This window comes from Oxyura jamaicensis, chromosome 4, assembly GCF_011077185.1.
Source record: "Oxyura jamaicensis isolate SHBP4307 breed ruddy duck chromosome 4, BPBGC_Ojam_1.0, whole genome shotgun sequence".
NCBI lineage: Eukaryota > Metazoa > Chordata > Aves > Anseriformes > Anatidae > Oxyura > Oxyura jamaicensis.
Window position 1 is genome coordinate 85,186,066 of NC_048896.1, and position 11,838 is coordinate 85,197,903.

The 11,838-nt window shown below is 40.2% G+C and overlaps 1 protein-coding gene across 6 annotated transcripts in view; it reads right to left on the reverse strand.

The window, feature by feature from the left end:
• The window catches only part of AFAP1 (actin filament associated protein 1), a 120,257-nt gene extending 118,494 nt beyond the window's left edge, over positions 1 to 1,763 (reverse strand). For 3 of the 6 annotated variants that reach the window (XR_004750284.1, XM_035324338.1, XM_035324339.1), the window contains exon 1: positions 1,652 to 1,763. The gene's annotated coding sequence lies outside the window, so the exon portion shown is untranslated. The remainder of the gene's footprint in view (positions 1 to 1,651) is intronic. The other 3 variants (XR_004750285.1, XM_035324342.1, XM_035324341.1) reach the window with 1 other exon arrangement.
• Positions 1,764 to 11,838: the final 10,075 nt, after the last annotated feature.

Genomic DNA, 11,838 nt, shown 5'->3' on the forward strand with positions numbered 1-11,838 from the left:
GAATTGTTCAAAAGGGGAAAGTAATTGTGCAGCTCTTCCTGTGGAAACCACCAGGAGGCATAAGGGATGACTGAAGGGCACCAAGTGCCCATATAGGATAGCACTGATGGATGGATCCATCTGGCTGCCAAGCTGTTCCCTTGTCCCTCTTCCCCAGCCCTTCCCAGGGAAACAGACGAGAAGCCCTCCATAAAACTGCCGTTTTCATACAAGAAAAGTGTGGCCCTGCAACACCTGGAGCCCATAGCCACAGAGCACCTGAGAGGGTGAGACACCCCACTTAAGGAAAGAAAATATCTCTGAGAGCTGACCCAGTCTGTGCTGTGACATTTTTCCTCCCCTGGAACAAAACAAAGAACTGCACAAAGAACAGCAGAGCCCGACAGCTGAGGAAGCTTTGGACTGCTGTATGATATTGAATTAGATCTTTCTCAAAGCAAGAAAGCTGGTAAAATAATAGGCAGACCTCAGCTGAAAATATCAGTCATTGCACAGGTACGATATGTAAAACAGCCACAAATACAGCAAGTGTTTGCTGCATCATACTGTTCATATAGGATCCAGACGGGAGATTAGCTAAATACTTTTATTGTCCTGACATTTGTCTTGCCTTGCCTTTCGGAAGTGTGCATCCATTCATCCACACAGTGTTTGTGGGCAGGTGAATGCCTTGCTTTCTGAGGGCTGCCTGCCTGAATGCACCAATTCCTTCAACTCCAGAACTCGTAGTTTATAAAACAATGTCTGCTTTTGGCTGTTTATCCAGCTCTCTCTTTTGCCACCCATTATTTTCCTACTGGCTAAATCTTTGGTAAGTTTCCTCCATGTCTCCTTCCCCATACACAGACAGAACCGACAAAGTGAAAATCGAGTTTCCAAAAAAACTCTCAGTGGAAGAAATCAAAATACGTCGCTACAAACTGAATAGCCTTCTACCAATCACACGCTGCTTTTTAGTTTTAACCTTTCTGTTAAACAGGAAATAAAAAGGAGGGGGTCAGATGGTGAAGCCAATGGGATAGATCTGGAAGGACGGTTCTTTTCGCCTTTGCCCTTACTGAATCCAGGACTGTAACATGATGCAATCACCCCGCTATGATGAAACGGGTTCGAGTGGCAAAGTCTGCAGAGAGACCACCTCTTCCCACCCTAAAAGGCAGAAAATAATGCAACTCGCAGCTGTACAAAGCAGCAGCCCTCCTGCGCCGCGCTCCCCCGGCAGCCAGGCTGGTGACTTTCCCTGGGATAGGGTGCGAGTTTCTGGGACAGCAGGAGGGGGGTTTCATTCCGGGGGGGAGGGTCTCACCCGGGTTTTTTGCCCCTTCAGAGCCCGGGCGAGCACCGCACGGCGCGGCAGTGCCGGGGCCGAGGGGACGCAACCACCGCCTGATGCTCGGGCTCGCAGCCTTTTCCGTGCTCTCCTCCCGGCCAAGAAAACGACCGAGACTTCACGTCTTTTTTCCTCGCCCCTGGGCTGGAAAAGCTCCCAGCAAGCCCACGGCTTTGCCTGCTAGCACTGAGCCCAGAGCACCGGAGCCTCGGCAGAAAAAAAAAGCCCCTTTCTGCGCCCAGCCCTTCCCCTCCCTCCATCCCTCCCAGCCCACGGAGCTGGGCAGGGGGATGCTTCCCGGGGCACCGGGAGCCGTCCTACCTTGCGGGTAGTTCTCGCCGCAGCTGCCGGCACAAAGCGGGCTCCGCGCAGCACCGGGGGCGGGCGCAGCCCCGCGGAGCGCAGCCAGCGCCGCGCCGGGGCGGGAGCGGGAGGAGGAGGAGGAGGAGGAGGAGAGGGGGGGACAAAGGAGGGGACAGGGCCGGGGAGGAGCCAGCGGAACAAAGGCCCCCGGTACGGGATTTGGGGAGGGGAGGCAGGTGAGCGGCTGCCCCCATTGCAGGGGCGGAGCACCCCCCGGGTAGGGCAGCCCCAGGCAGCCCCGCTGCCAGGCTGCACGCCCGCTGGGGGATAGAGGCTGGCCCCAGTCCCCGGGAAAGCGCCGCAGCTCAGTCCTTTCCCTGCCCTGGTCCTGGTCCCGGCCGATTGACGCTCTGCTCCGGCTTTCAGCTTCGGGGCACTCTGAGCACATTGTCATTTGTTTAAAGTCACGATTTAAGCCCTTTTGTTTCAAATTATGTAAAATCACGCACAGAGCCAAAATTAATTTAAAACTAGGCACTGTATTTGGCACAAGACAGAGGTGAAGCAAAAGCACAAGGTGAGGCTGGTTGTATCGATTAAAGTTTGCATTGACTCTTCCCTCTGAGAGCTTAAAGCAGGTTTCGTTTTTATCAAGGCTGCAGTCTGAACCCTGTGCACAATGCCATGGTCGTTAAACATGCTGCAGCTTTGATAAATTCACATTTTTATTTTCTTCTCTTTCCATAAAGAAATTGGAAAACTGAAGCCACAGAAAAGTAACTAAAGCAAGAGCATCAGTTACTTCATTTTTAGTCCACCGGGTGTTAGAATATCTTTAGCTCTTCTTCATCTGTAACAGTTGGCTACACAAATGCTCTCTTGCAACAAGTATTTTTGCACCATACTATATGCAAGTTCACCCTTCTGTACAATCATGTAGCTCATCTGTGAATATACAGCTCATTAAGTCTTTAAATTTGGTGAATAAAATTCAGTTTGATCTCACCAAATTTGATGTGGTCTGCCATCCATTTTTATCATCTTCAGTCATTGCAATAGGGTGATAACCAAAATAACAGGTTAGACCAGGGAAAATTCTACTTATTCAGCATGTACAGTGCTTGACCAGCTAGGAAATGGATGAGCTCTCTGTGGCCTAAAACAGGAGTGTCTAATTCATGGCCCCACCTTGTCAGGACAATTTATTGAGCCTCAGTCTCACTTCCAGCTGCTCCCTTCCTTGCATGCCTTTGGGTATGGGCAGGGAAGGAACTGCTGCCAGGATGAGCTCTTCCAACAGCAGCAGCCTGCTCCTACCTGCCTTTTTGCATTATGCCTGTTGGGAGCTGGCAAGAAGGGGGTCTGGAGTGCTTAGAAGCAGTGATTTTTCTGGCAATATTAAAGGGTTCTGTCAGCCTTGAAAAATTAAACCATAGCTCCCCTTCTCCACAGTTCAATTGCTCTCAGCTATTACTGTCATAAAGCTACTTGATTAGTATCAGGACCTGCAAAATATGAGAGCTAACAAGAACAGTCCAAAACAGTTTTCTGGAAAAGTCAGAACAGCTCTTGGCTGCTCTGGCACATGCAGTGTAATCTGTGAAGAGTACCACTGACTCGTACAATTGCAGCAAGCACTTCTAGGATGCACTGGCTTTGCTGCCTCTGGACAGATGAATTTTAATTATATTAAGTAACATTTCAATGTTCAGCCTCTGCCTAAGTTGTGCGTACTCTCTGCAGTCTGTAAGCAGGGTGCCTGGGGCTAGCCGTACTGCAGAGCATTTCTACCAAAGAAATGTCTTGGAGAAGTTATGAAGCTGTTATGACAGTGAGATTAATTACTAGTGTCCCAGCTCTGGCAACAAAACAAATCAAACTTCCAGTGTTAATTTCTGCAGCCTTTCCAGAGTGGATTCAGAGACTTAAAAGCTCTACAACAACACATACAAGACAACAAGCACTCTGAGTGCGATAACAAGGTGCTTGTCCTTAGGCTGTTAGAGAGGTTGGTAAGGACTTCATGTCTTCTGGTGCTAACTCCATAGGGACTAAAGGATGGGATGTTTCTCATGGAGATGAACACCAGCCAGCACAAACCATTCCTCTTGGAGGCAAAATCCCCTTAAAGCTGAAGGGCTCAAAAATATATATTTTTTTTCTCATTTGAATTATTAGTTTCCACAATCCATCATTTTTAAATGGCATTTTTCCCCCCAAGTCTGAGTTTGGCCATGTGCATTCTGTGAGCTACCTAAGTTGCAAAACAGGCCATAGAGTTTCAGTGAATTTCTTTCCCGTGAGTCTCTAATTACACTATTTAAACACAAAATCTATTCTATACAATTAAAAGGAACAGCATATAACTCACCTCAAACACAACATGATCAAAATAAATCAATTGATTCCTAAGAGTTTCTTGCATGGAAGTTGAAGTCACTTCATTAATAGGAAACCTGTGGTTCACAGTAACTGTACGTCATACCTTGCACCCAATAAACATCTTAAACTAACCATCTTCTAACACAAAACTTTACAAGCTAAACTGGTACAAATCCTCCCATTTGAAACATATGTCCTCCATGTTTGAGAAGTGCCTTCTAGTTTTAAGTTACAAAAATGACAAGTTACTGGTTATAACAAACATCCATGTGATGTTCAAATACCATCTTTGTTCTCAATAATTCACAATAAATTGCCACTCTATCAAGAGTAACTTCATTAATGTAGGAATAGTCTTCACAGGCTTTAGGCAATTCTTGGTGAAGCCTTGATACCCTTATCTTCCTGTAATATTCTTAGCATTCTTAGTACTGATTATCACAAAGAAAAATAAAATCAATAAATAAAAATCATAGCAATAAAAAGAAAGAAAAAAAAAAAAAAGAGTACTCCTGGCAGTAAGATATCAGTACAGTTGTTCAGTTGTTTACAATATTGGTCTTTAACTATCAGATAATCCCCAGTGTGTTGAAGGAAGAAAGTTATGACAATGACAGGCCATATTTATTACCTTTAGGAGAGTTACTATGCATGTTAGAAGATTTTTTTTTTCCCTTGGAAAATCAACATTGGATGAAATCTGAGAAACACAGGCATGAGCAAAAAAAATCCCCAACCATTTGTTGAGATTTATGTCTTGTATGAAACTCCAAGCAATTTGGATTTGGCCCACTTAAGTAATGTAAAAAGACAAGGAAACAGTACTTTAAGCATTTAAAAGCATGGGTCAGTTTTTAAAAATACACTCAGTTACACTTCAAGTCTGCCTTGGACTGAGTCTATGAACAGACAACTTGCAAGAATCAGAGGCCCCAAAACCTCAGCAACATCCTTGTGGAAAAAAATAAAAATAAAAAAAATAAATAGAAAAGCTATTGAATGATGTAAGCAATGCATCCCCCAAAAGTCTGTGCAACAGCCTTGATGCCACTGCCTCCAGCAGTGTCCAACCTTCTGTCTTCCCATCTTACTGGCAGGGGTGTGAATGGATCGTCTCAGGGCATTTTTCCTGAGAAGCAGGCAAAAATACTGTGCAATCTGGGCTGTCAAGAGAAGGAGTGACATTACAGTAATTCCCACCATCTTCAGTAAAACATAACAATGGCAGGATTTCAAAAACAGAAAGCATGTTACAGCTTTTTAGAACAAAACTCATCTTCTGACACCTTTAAAGTGTGATTTTTCTGTAAGAAAAAATATTTTCAGCTGTCTCAGAGGCTTGAGACATTTACAAACTAGAAGAAATGTCTTGTAAGCACAGCAGAAAGCTATTGATAAAGGATTTGTTTGTTTGTTTTCTTTTATCATGTACTGTTATCCTGTTACTACTGACTCATTTATTGTTAATACCAAAACACTCAGCATGTTTCTGAATTTTTTAAGTGTATCTTTCTGAAGTAGCTCTTCAACAAGTTTTTTTTGTTTGTTTGTTTTGTTTTTCCCCTGGAATCCTACATACTTTACAGGTTTGCTGGGGGAAAAAAAGTCAATTTTACATATAAATTCAAAATTTGCTTGAGGATTCTCACTTAGCACTGGGTATATGTGTGTCCCACAAGAATTTCTTATATAGGTAAATCTGTTACAGAAATGCCATTCACCCTTCTGCAGAAAGCAAACTTTAAAAAAGTGTGCATCACAGAGACTTTAAGAAGAGAGATTATGCAGCTTTTAAATAAAACATGTTTCTCTCCTGACTCTCTACACAGGTAGATTTTCTCTGTGTAACAAAAGTACTTGTAACTATACTCTCTTCAAAAATGTAAAATAAACTATTGTCTTCATTCCATTGTTAATTGATTTTGAATCGGGGTGAGCGAAGGAATCACAAAAGTGCTGTATACTTTCCAGAGTCTGAACGCATAGCTTGAAGGGGTTACTTCCCACTGATATCCTTCTGGTTGAGCTAAGCACAAACAATCCCCTCTTCTGATTCCACTTTCAGATGTTCTATACAACTTGACCTTTGCGGTGCTGAGCAAGTAATACTTCCACTGATTCCAATGGGCTTAGCATTTAATAACTGACATTTTAAAAATGCTATGCTAAGATCCTTTTATTCTTTGCATATTAAACTCCTAGAATCACTGAAAAGCAGCTCCACCTTTGTGTAGTTAAAATGAAATTTATTTATTTATTTTTAAGGCTGGGCTCATTATTTTTATTTTTTTACATTAAGGTCAAACATAGCAGGATAAGATTTCCTGTAAAACTTGCCTCCTTGTCTCCAGTTTCTTCAAACGGAGGCATGACAGTGCCAAAAATGGAATCCCAGTCCTTCCCTGCCTCTTCTTTACCCTGCATTGTTCAACAACATGTGAAACTCTATAGCCCTCTTCTCCTTTATCATCACAATCATGGAACAACCAGTTCTTAAGCTTACAATCTGTCAAAATAATGCCTGGGCAATCTGTTGAAAATCTCCACTATTCAGCTAAACCTACTGTGTTGTTCTACAACACTGGTTCTTCACACTCTTTCCTCCTGAAGCTCACTTACATAAGCAATGGAAAAGCTACTTCAAGTTACTTCTTATTTACTCTTGAGCTGACTGACTGTGATACAGTCCTTTTTTTTTTTTTTTTTTTTTTTTTTTTTTTTTCCCCCCATGAGTAATTTTCTTAGCCCTTCAAGGAAGCATGGCCAGGTTTGCTTTGATCCTTTCAAAAGCAACAAAGCCATGCTTTTTATAGTTTTTCTGCTCCAAAAAATATATTTCTGATTTTTCCATTTATGCTAATGAATTAGAGGGATTTTGAAAGAAAAAGACATTAATTATGGTTGTACACATGCTACTCTAATGCTTGCTTTCTGTACAGTGTTTGGAAATCAAAGTCTGATGATGCAGAGTTGGCATCTTTGTAAGGTTTGCTTTACAAGTAGTAGGCCTCCTCATTTCTCATGGAATTTCCTATTTTTCCTTTTAATATTTTCCCATTAATTTTTTAGTAAGCAAGACAGGAGTCAAGAAATTTTTTATACATACTTCTAATTTCAGAGTAAGTATAGCCAAACTTATGATTATTAGCATAGAAATACTGATTTTAATCATCTGATGAGCACAGAAGACTTGAAATATGCTAATTTATACAAGAGCCCATTTCAGAGGTACAAATGTAAAGTACATGTGAAAGCATGTAATCCGATATTTATATTTGTATAGGACATTTTCAAAAACACTTACAGGCCCTGGAGGAAGATATCTGCCTTGAAATTCAGCTCCTCACAACAACCTCTACCAGTAGTCCTGCTAATACAATACCAGTATGTTCTTCTGCAGAACCCTTTCATTTTAGCCCCTACTGGAAAAAATAAAAAATAAAAAAACAATTAAAATATACTTTCAGCTTCTGCTTCTACTGTGCATTTATATTCTAATGCATCATTTAGAAAAAAATAAGAATAATTCAGTAGCCTTTGATTATTATTTTTATTGCACTATACAAATAACCAGTTATTACATTGAAGGATTGAAAAAAATGCAATCCAAACAATTTGATGTTGTTTATATTTTATTCAGTGACTCATACAATGCTGCAGACACTGTCATCTATTAAGTACTAGATGGGAGATGAAAAATGTCTAGTATAGTACTGGAAAACTGGGGTGCCCAAAGTGTCTGTGTCCTTAATTTAAGAAAGTTTCTTTAAACCCAGAGTAGCAAAATTGTTAAGAGTATTAACCTGGTTCCCCAACTACATTATTCCAGGCCAGATAACTATAAAGAAATTCAGAAAAAACATTAACAACCTGGATTGACTTAGCATCTATCATGTTATCTATTTAATTATTATAAGGCAATGTAAGGATTGTAGTGGAAAAAAATAAAAACACTCTTAGAGTTCAGAAGCATGTCCATTCAGGCAAAGATGCTTGCAACAGCAGAGTTTCATCAAAATGTAAATTTGTAGTAAAAAAGTCAAAGTCCTTCTTACCATTCTTCTTTCCCTGACAATAATAATAATAATAATAAAGATGTTAGAATGTTTGACATAATACAGAGAAAGTAAGGCAAATACTGTAACACCTTTATTCTGGGCCAGCCCACCTCCTGAACACAAGGTACAATGGGCTGAGAAGAATTATCAAAGGCACAAAACGGTTTTCATCTCAAAAAAAAAAAAAAAAAAAATTGCAATATTTGCTGGAAAGATGAGTTAGAGGATACAATGCTCATCAGAGAAGATGGAGAAAACAGATCAAAAGCAATTTATTCAGGACACAGTTTTAACATGAACCAGGAAAGAAAATCAAAGATATCCAGATTTCTTCAAACAGTAAATATAGTTGAGACAGGAAAATCTCATCCTTAAATCTGTGAATCACTGTACATTTAGATGATACCCAGGACAGTTGTCTTTTGCCTGATTTTGGTTTCTTACCCAGATCATTCTGGAGCAGCTGGTGTCTGGCACAGAACTATTGGCTGGTCAAAACTGCTTGAATGCTGCTTGAATGTTCCTACTACAAATGCCTGGATACATAGATATCAGGATATCTAACATGGAGGAGTAAGAGGAAAATGTGCTGAATGATCAAAGAGCACTTAGAAAAACAGGTGAAACTATTTACTTCTCTTAGGTTTAATCAGATAGATGGTGGATGTGAGAAGAAAAAAACATAACCAGCTGCAGTAATCCATCAAGCAAACTTAATCTTGGTGTGTGTGCTCACAGCTTTACCACCAGAGAAGTAAACTATTGAGTCCTACCATTTCAAAGGCACATGTTCTTCATGAATATCAAGTTTTCCAACATGGCTTTCTCAGAACAGAAAGTGTGAGAAGGGATGCAAAGACTCAGAAAACCTGAGCGAGCACCTCCAAGCACCCCCAGTACTTGCACAGTGAGCCTGCGATGATTTGGTTATGCAACCAAAGGTATCAGAGGTAGTCTAGATACGAAAAAACAAAACAAACAAACAAAAAAAAACACAAACCTTCAGTATTATTTAACATGTACAGGAGGTTTTTAGTCTGTCATTATGATACTAAAAAGTCTTTTTTTTTTTTTTTCCCCAGATACTCGAAATATCTGAAAAATGGTAGCCATACCTGTGTGCTATCTAATAATTGGTCATGTCAATCTAGCTATTAGGAAGCTTAGAAGAATATGACCCTGTTCCTCGCAAGTCAAAGGACTAGGAAAATGACACTCTGGAGCCCATGCACCATGCATACAGCAGTGCCTGGGATCTCATCACTGCAAATAGCAGAGCTGTGAAAAGGCCAATAAAATTAATGGTCTGGCTTGATCACACTTGAGAGAATTTAAATAGGTGGTTCCTCATCAAAATGAAGAATGTAATACAAGGTGCCTCTCTGTGAGCTGCATCTTTTTTGCTCATGTAAAACTAGCCTTGTTTTAGGGGATTATTAGATTCCAGATAGCTTCTCAAAATTATATATTTCCCTGTTTCTGCAATTCCAGCTTTCAGAGTTCTCCACTGAACCACAAGGAAAAGAAATAGCAGAAGGTCAGACAAAAATGTCCATCCTTCTCAGACAGCTATAATCTGGCATGCCTGGTTTCCTATCTGGAATTTTTGGTCAGATATGCTTCAGCATTAGTAAGTCAACCACAAAAATCCATGTGTTCCTTTGTCTCAAAGAGTATGATGATGAAATAAGTTGGCTCTTTCATTGCTGTGTTTGAGACATGCCTTTAAAATACATGAGGTGAGAATTAGGTCATACATCAGGATTGTCATGAACAGCTAAGACATACAAATCAGATCCAGGTATGAAAATGAATCTCTGACAAAATTCCCTTACTTCTTGAATACATATCAAGAGAGGTTCCTTCAAGAATTAAAGTGATCCTTTTGAACTGCACAGCTGTACCCATACTTACCACAATGCTGTAAGATAGCATTTCCTTGAAAACAAGGCAATGGAACATCTAATCATTTATCATCTAATGATAAAGGGCATAATCCTAAAGAATAGCTGATGAATTGCTGAGACAGTTTCTTGCTGCCAATGTTGGACCATGCTATTAGATGGAAAATTCTGGCAAAGATTTATCTAATTATTCTAAAATGCATTTTCCATTTCATAATGTTATTTAAGATTAGCATATGGAGTTCTAGAAATAGACCAGAATATTGATTATGCACATGTTAATCTATTCATGCGTAACAAGATACTCCAAGTTATTGAAAGTAGAATACATGACTAAAATTTCATTTTTTAAATGGGAAAATATGATAAATTTTAGAAACACAAATGTTGTATTCTCAGTAGCATGCTGTAAATGAGAATTCAGATATGCTAGAAAGCACAACTAGCTAGGTTTCTACACCATGTGACAGTAGATGCTTTAAATATAGAGTGATACACTGCCATGTACCTCCTGAAAAACAGAACAGCTTATTGAGCTATGCCACCTTCACACAGAACAGACATCTACAGACCATTTCAAACTTTGGGGGAAATAAAGTAAGAAGGGTACACAAGTGTACTTGTTCATCTAATGTCAGCAAAGGTTTTGTGTAGGGAAGCCAAAATTCCTCTTTGGTTTGGCTAGCAGTAGGAACATAAGTTGATAAACTGACTGTCTTCTGAGACATTTTTGTGTGTTTGGCATTGAATACATGCCTGTTTGGTGTGTAGTACAGTGAGCAGAAATAATTACTTTATTAAGGCCTTTTATGAGATCTGTGCAATTCAAAGGACCATCCTAATGGCTTGAAAGTGATTTGGTAACATGGGCTAGGAACTGTCAGTGGCTGTGACATAGATATTTCACCAGATTAGTGAGATAGCTTTCTTAATGTTTTCACTTGCACAAAAATTCATTTTGTTTAAGATTAGGTAGTTTGCAATGCATACATCTGCATCTGGATTGCTTTCTTTATATGCAGTGGACAGAAATATGATAGGTGCAATTCATATAACTGGCTTTTAACACTAGGATGTGATCAAAGTGCTTTTTTCTCTTGATTGACCATAAAAGGGAACCCAGAACCATGCCCATTGACTTGTAAGCAAACATAGGTGGATGACAGGGTACCATTCCTAGGTACAATTGTGCGTTGTAATAACAACTGGTGCTCATGAGCTAAAGCATAGGCATGAGGGTATGCAAAATAAGAACTGCATCTGTTTTAGCTCTGATAAAAATAAGGATGAGGACCTCCAGAAGACACTTTTAAGCTGTTGGCATTGTGACAGACTAACTGGCTCAAAACAGCAGAAATGGGTCAAACAGAGCTCACATGCTTTGATTGTCCTCGTCATCTGCCATAGATCTGTGTAACTCAGTAGAGCAACATGGAGCTCCTGATCACGTGTTGATTAGCTATGCACGTGTTCCTTGCACTGGTACAAAACTGCTGTGGTTAAGCAATTTTCACGTTATTTATGAAGATCCACGTTAAACCTGACCTGTACCTGTATGTGGATTTCTACGATCAACCTGCATTTTTTTTTTCTCATTGAGAAGATGACTGTAATCAATCTGATACCCCAGGAAGGCATAAATGAGGAGGGTGGTCTTCTCCAACAATTGCTCTCCTGGATTTAGATATTCATAGTATCCCACGGACTTTTCTGGTCACATTTTGAATTGGTCAATTTCAGTATGCGGCCAGGTCTCACAAATGTGCAACACATAACAAGCTATTCTGAAGTTGAAAAGCATTAGGGATGCTGCCTGTAGGAGCTCTCAATTGAGACTTATGGCTGTATACATTGAACACCT